We start from the raw sequence: 6,738 nt of genomic DNA on the forward strand, positions 1-6,738 counted from the left end.
TTCAAGGTTATATTTATCATCTTCATCTAGACCTGTATCTCTAGCCTCAATATTTCTCTCCTAAGCCTCATTTTTATATTACCTTTACATGACCACATTTACATGACCTTACATTTTCCTCAGGCCTTTGGATTGTTCATTAGATTAGGCACCATATTTCTATGAGACTTGTGTTCATGAAGGTATGAACTACATGATCTTGAGCTTATTCTATAGCTTATAATTTTTATTGCCGATAAGAAACACTTTATATTGGGATGTAGGAAAAGAAGAAGATACAAAAGATTAAAAGACCAGATGAGCTTGTTTACTGGATGCCTTCTAAAATTTCTTATTTTCATCTTTGCCCTCTATGAAGTCTGTACCTACTTCCTCATAATCCTTCTTCAGGGCAGCCAAATCTTCCTAAGCTACAAAGAATTCTCTTTCCTCCATGCCTTCACCCATATACCTATATACAATACCCACTTGGCATACTTAAGGTCAAACTTGTGATTTAGAGTGACCCATGCTTTGCCAATGGCTATCATGTTACTGAGCACATTGCACACTGTACTTTAGCCAAGTCTCCACTAGGCACCACAATTGGGGGGTTGGTAATTGATACTGACCTTGAAGCAATGGGACACCAGTCTATAAACTAAATGGTTCTCTTGTTCTTGATTGTGGCAATGATACTATTGACATCTTTGAGTACCTCATCACCTTAGTACAGCATACAACAGGTTATATACTTGCCATGTTGTAGGTCATACTTTACCAGCTAGTAGAGACATCAGAGATATCTGCTACAGAAAGTTGCTCATGATAGACCTTTTCAGAAAAGATGAGTGAGTAGATGACAAGAGGTATGTGGAGTCGAGGATAAGACATCATGTCAGTCTGGAACTCTGTAAGGTCTACATTGAGAAAACCATCAAAGGGCAGGGAGGAAATGATCTGGTCAGTGAGCCAGTTGAGGTTGGTGTGTATGAGGTGCTCAATGTCCAGGTTCTGACACTAGATGTCATAGATTGTTTCATTACCCACCATAAAGGCACTATCTCACCACCAGTGTGGTCAGGAAGGAGTTATAGGACTCTACTTCAGTAGTGAATACTTGTGGGGCTATGTAGATGGATCCAGCTTGGATTTCTTGCCTGGATCAATGGAAATCCTCTCTATCAGTAGAGAGGTGAAACCTGAATCTGTGTCATCTCCAAAGCTGTGAAATATCAGAAATCCCTGTTTGCAGTTTTCAGATGCTCTCTAATACAAGATAAAGTATTTCCGGGGTGGCTAGGTGGTGCAGTAGACAGAGCATGGGCCCTGGAATCAGGAGTACCTGAGTTCAAATCCGACCTCAGACACTTAATTACCTAGCTGTGTGGCCTTGGGCAAGCCACTTAACCCCGTTGCCTTGCAAAAACCTAAAAAAGAAGATTAATTATTTCCTTCCCAACAGTAATAATGACCGGAAGCACAGTTTTTAGCAGCAACCTCTTTGCCAGAGATCAGCTTCTTAGGATGAAATAGTTGTTTTGAGATGCTAGTCTGTGTTTCATCTATTAGAGAAGGCTCCAAGTTTACTGTGACTACTTTGGGAGCATGCTTCCCAGCTCCAGTATCACTAAAGAAGGTATTAAAGGAGTCATTATCAACCCCCAAGATCCTGTCACTGAACTTGGTACTATTAGGTTAGATACCATGCTTTAAGCAACATAACTCCCAGCAGGCATTGCCCATCTGCACTCCAGCCTGGCTCACATGGACAGAGATACATTCATGCATGGTTGCTCCAGTGTGGGAAGACAGGAGGGTGCTGTTGTCTGCAGACAAGTTTCAGGTCTCTGCCAACACAGCAAATCCATTCTATAGCCTATCTTAAGGGTAGTACCTGAGTCAGAGATAAGTAAATCACAAGGGGCTATCTGGTTTGTCAATTTAATAATCTGTCACACAGTGGTAAATTGTCTTTAGAAATGTGATTGTCAGATGCTGGGCACTCAAGGGCCTATGGTTTGGGGATTGGAATATTTTATGGCTCAAGGGAGCCAACCTGATTTAATAATAGAACAAAGCATCTAGGAGACATACAAAAAAAGCCTAGAGTCATCACTATTTAGAATTTTATACACAGTTTGATTTTGATTTTGATGAGGCAAAGAGAAAGAGGTTAGATTTGGTGGTTTAAGTCCTTGTCCTTACAAGCTCTATACCTTTATCAAAGTCACTTCTTTCCAGACTTAGTTTCCCGACCAAAAATAGGGATGCCTTCGTTCAAGGACTTTCATAACAATCAAATAAAATAATGAGGGAACATATTTTGCAAATTAAAAAATTCCATGAGAAACAGCCTAGCATAGAGAGGAAGTCCCAGATTCAAGTGCTACTTTTGAACTGTGCTTATTATGTGGATGGATCAATCAGTCTTTTTATAAATAAATACCTTTCTGAGACAAATCACCAGGAATTCCAGGAGGTGCCTACACAGATAAAATCACATGTTAACCCTCATAAAAATATTCTATGTGATCAAATATAAGAAAATACCATCTTTTTATTTCTTGGTCACTATGACACATGAAACTATAAATTAAGGGAGTTTTGTGACCTGTGTCAGTAAAGGAAATATCACATTGATGAAATCATATATATTTGGGGTATTTTCTTTGAAATATAGAAGTATTATTAATATAATTTTCATATAAAATATAAATCTCTTATATTTTGTTTTGTTTTATGAAAACCTTTTTTCTCAAATTCAATCTTTCAAGACTTCAAGTCAAAAATTCTATATTCTATTCCCTAAGGTCTAACACTTATCTAATAAATGACTTTGGTAAAGTCCCTTCTGCTTTAACCTCTGTTTCCTCTACTATGTACAAGAACTGATTGGTTCATGAAAGAAGTTCATGCAGCTAGGAGGCATGATGAATAGATTATTGGACTTGGAGGTAAGATTCAAACTGATGTCTTCAATTGGAAGTCAGTTCTTCCAGACTCCAACACTTACTAGCTGTGTGACTCCGAGAAAATCACTTAACTTCTATCTGCTTCAGTTTCCCCATTTGTAAAATAAGGATGATAATAGAACTTTCCTCTCCCTTTCAGGGTTGTTGTGAGAATCAAATGAGATAATATTTGTAAAACACTTTTCAAGTCTTAAATATCAGTTCTTCTGATGATTTCATATACAATCATGGTTTCATATACAATTCCTCTATTTTTTATTATTGCTTACATATTGAAAACTTCAAGAATTTTTCAAAATGCAAACATTTAACTACTCTCCTATTCCAGGGAGGCCATGAGAATCAGAGCTTTGGATTTTTACTCACATTAGTCTAAGAGAACATTTTTCCAAAGGTCAAAATAAAAAAGCCATTTTTGCTCCCAAGTCTCACTTCTTTTCCTGATTTTGTTAGAAAGGGCTTTCAAAACCTTGAAGAATCTCAGAATTTAGAGCAAATAGAGGTCTCAGAAATCACCTCTTTTTAAGAAAAGCAGACTGTGGCCTAGAGAGTTGTTATGATTCATCCAGCAAGTATTTGGTATAACTAAGACTAGAATCAAGACTTTTGGATGCTAAGTCTTAAATATTGCCACCATCTTGCTTCTTCTACATCATGACAAAGATCAGTGAAAACTTGGATGATTGATTAGTAAATGACAGAATAGGCTTTACATATTGCTCACTATAGAGAAAAATGGCTGAAAAGATTTTACAAGCAGCTCAGATTCTAAAAATAGTGTTTGTGCAAATTACTTATTCCAGACAATTTGTGATTCTCCACAAATATATTGCAGACACACTGAAATTAAAGTGGTCTCCAGACAGAGAATATAAATGTCAGAACCTGAAGGGACTCTAATATAACTAATGTTAATGCTAGAATGAACTTTAGAAATAATCTAGTCCAACCTTTCCATTTTATAGAGAAAAAAAAGCTGAGATCCAAGTAATGAAAGTGACAAACCAAGATTACATAACCAATGTGACAAAAGGGAAAGAACGCTGATTTTATAGTAGAGGAACTGTGTTCAAATACTACTTCTGAGAATTACTGTGCTTACTAACTGTATGCACCTTAGACAAGGTACTTAGCCTCTCTATGCCTCAGTTTCCTCAACTTTAGAATGAGGAGGTTGGACTAGTTAGGTCCAAAGAATTTTCCAATCTCTAAATCTTTGATTCTGCATAATTGTATTATTGTTGTTATTTGTCCTTTATTCTCAAAGAGGACCATGACATAGTTGAGTTAGATCTACAGGTCAATGCCAGAACAAAGATAAGAACCCAGAGCTCTTGCCTTAATTCTTCAGTCTTTGTCACTCTACCATGCTTATACCAATTTTAGAACAGATAAGGTAGCATGATTTTCATAAGTAGTAGGTTCCAGAAGTGAAATCATTGATTACACACAAGTCAAATGAAAGAAGTAAGGGGTAGCCAAGATTTGGTGCAAGCACTTCCTTCTGAGAAACTTCAATTTTAAATCAAGTGAAAGGCAGCTTCCAGCTACTCTGAGTCCAAAGTTGCCATGAAAAATTGATTTTCCAAGGTCTCAGTGTAATTTAAGTCACCAAAGGTCTGTCCAATCTGATCATCTTCACCGTGAATTTTGTTTGAAATGTCATTTTGGACTGAAGGATGACAAACTTACAGAGACTATTTGGCCCCTCTTCTATTGCTCAAGAACCAACCCTTGTGACTACTGGAGAATAAGCCCTGGAAGGACTGTCCATGTCATCTGGAGGTAAATTCAACAAATTCCATTTCAGTCCAGTTACTATAATTGAATAAATATTAAGCATCCAATATGTAAAAGACCTTGTGCTAGCTGCTGGGGATGCTAAAATAGTTATGATTCAAATCCTTCTCTGAAAACTCTAATACTTTCATAGGAAGAGATGGCAGGTTAGGGTGGAAGCAAGATAACTGGTTCAAGGAAAAGAGAGATCCACCAAAAACAAACAAACAAAACCAAGCAATTAAAATTCAAGTCATTTCAATGAAAATATATTGAGGGGGGCAGCTAGGTGGCATAATGGATAGAACACTGGCCCTGGAGTCAGGAGTACCTGAGTTCAAATCCAGCCTCAGACACTTAATAATTACCTAGCTGTGTGGCCTTGGGCAAGCCACTTAACCCCATTGCCTTGCAAAAACCTAAAGAAAACATATGTTGAGCACTTGTTATAAGGCAGCTAGATGGTCCAATAAATAGAGCATTTAACTTGAAGGACAGGAGTACAAATCAAGCTTCAGAAACTTACTAACTCTGTGACCCTGGGCAAGTCACTCAACCTGTCTTTTTCCTCCCTCATCTTTAAAATGAGAATAATAACAACATCTACTTCCCAGGTGTGTTGTGAAGATCAAATGAAATATTTGTAAAGTACCCCCCAAAACGTTAAAGCACTATATAAATTATTATTTTCATTAAATTTTATTATTTTATTATTATTATTTGAAGCACGAAGTCATAGTCATGTTCAAAGTGTTATGCCAGGTGCTGGGTCTAAAAAGACAAAAAATGAAAGTATTGTCTATTGGGATGGTACAGCATGCTCATAGGCAATTCTCTAAACTGAAGAGAGCTTGAAGAGAGAATATTAACAAGCCATTGATGTATCAATGAAAAATTTCACCTAGGGAGGACATTCATTGTAAAGTATTGTTTTACCTAATATCTGTTTGTTTTCACTTATCTGTAAATAAAATTGCTCATTCTTTGAGTCTTATGAACCATGATCTTACATGGGCATGAAGATAGTACCATTAAAGATGTCAGACTTGAAGTTCCCAAAGTGTCTGAGTTGGGGACAATTAATCAGAGATCTCATAATTTCTTCAAGTCCTACCTTTCATGTTTTATTAAGGCTTCTAATCTGAGGGTTACATGAACATGGAGATGGGTAGGGAAAATGAGAATGGGGAATGAAAGTACTGCAGTTTTGATAAAACATACAATGCAAGAGAAATCATAAATATAGGTAGGAATTAGATCCTAGAGGATGTTGAATATCAGGATCATAAACTGATACTTTATTTGGGAGATAATGAGGAACCCTAAAAGTTTTTAAATACAGAAGTGAGATGATCAAAAAGATACATAAGGAAGATACTTTGTCAGCATTGGAAAGATAGATTAGTGAGACTGTGATCAGGAAGACAAGTGAAGAAGCTATTACAATAGTATAGTCAGGTGATCAGTAAACCTGAAGTAGGATAGCAATCAATAGGAAAAGAGAGAGGAGGGGTATACTAGTGATACTGAAGAGAGATTCATGAAGGCAACTGATTAGATATGTGAGGTGGGGGGAACGAAGGGGCCAAAATTATTATGATACTGACACAATGATGGAAAAGTCCAAATTTTTTTTTCTCTTCTCACTGTCTGTTTGTCTCTCTGTCTCTGTCTCCATCTCTGTCTTTATTTCTATCTCTGTCTCTCTGTCTCTGTCTCTATCTATCTATCTATCTATCTATCTATCTATCTATCTATCTATCTATCTATCTATCTCTATCTCTCTCTCTCCCCCTCTCTTTATAAGAAAAAGTATGGTCATCCACAGGATCAGCAGCAAAGTCACCCAGGCAGAAGGAGGATGGATCTCAAACTTGGCTCAGATCCCCTGTCAGTCTGAATGGTTCCTTACTTCTAGGGAAAAGAAAGTGGGGTAATTTTTCCACTGCTTTTTTATTTACATGAAACTTTGTTCTTATAAGGCCTGGTCCACTGACTCTTTCTT

The 6,738-nt window shown here is 37.0% G+C and overlaps 1 pseudogene; it reads right to left on the reverse strand.

The window, feature by feature from the left end:
• Nucleotides 1-321: 321 nt before the first annotated feature.
• On the reverse strand, nt 322-1,770 carry LOC141494816 (tubulin alpha-1C chain-like; annotated as a pseudogene).
• Between the last annotated feature and the right edge of the window lie 4,968 nt (nt 1,771-6,738).

Source organism: Macrotis lagotis, chromosome 8, assembly GCF_037893015.1.
Source record: "Macrotis lagotis isolate mMagLag1 chromosome 8, bilby.v1.9.chrom.fasta, whole genome shotgun sequence".
Taxonomy (NCBI): domain Eukaryota; kingdom Metazoa; phylum Chordata; class Mammalia; order Peramelemorphia; family Peramelidae; genus Macrotis; species Macrotis lagotis.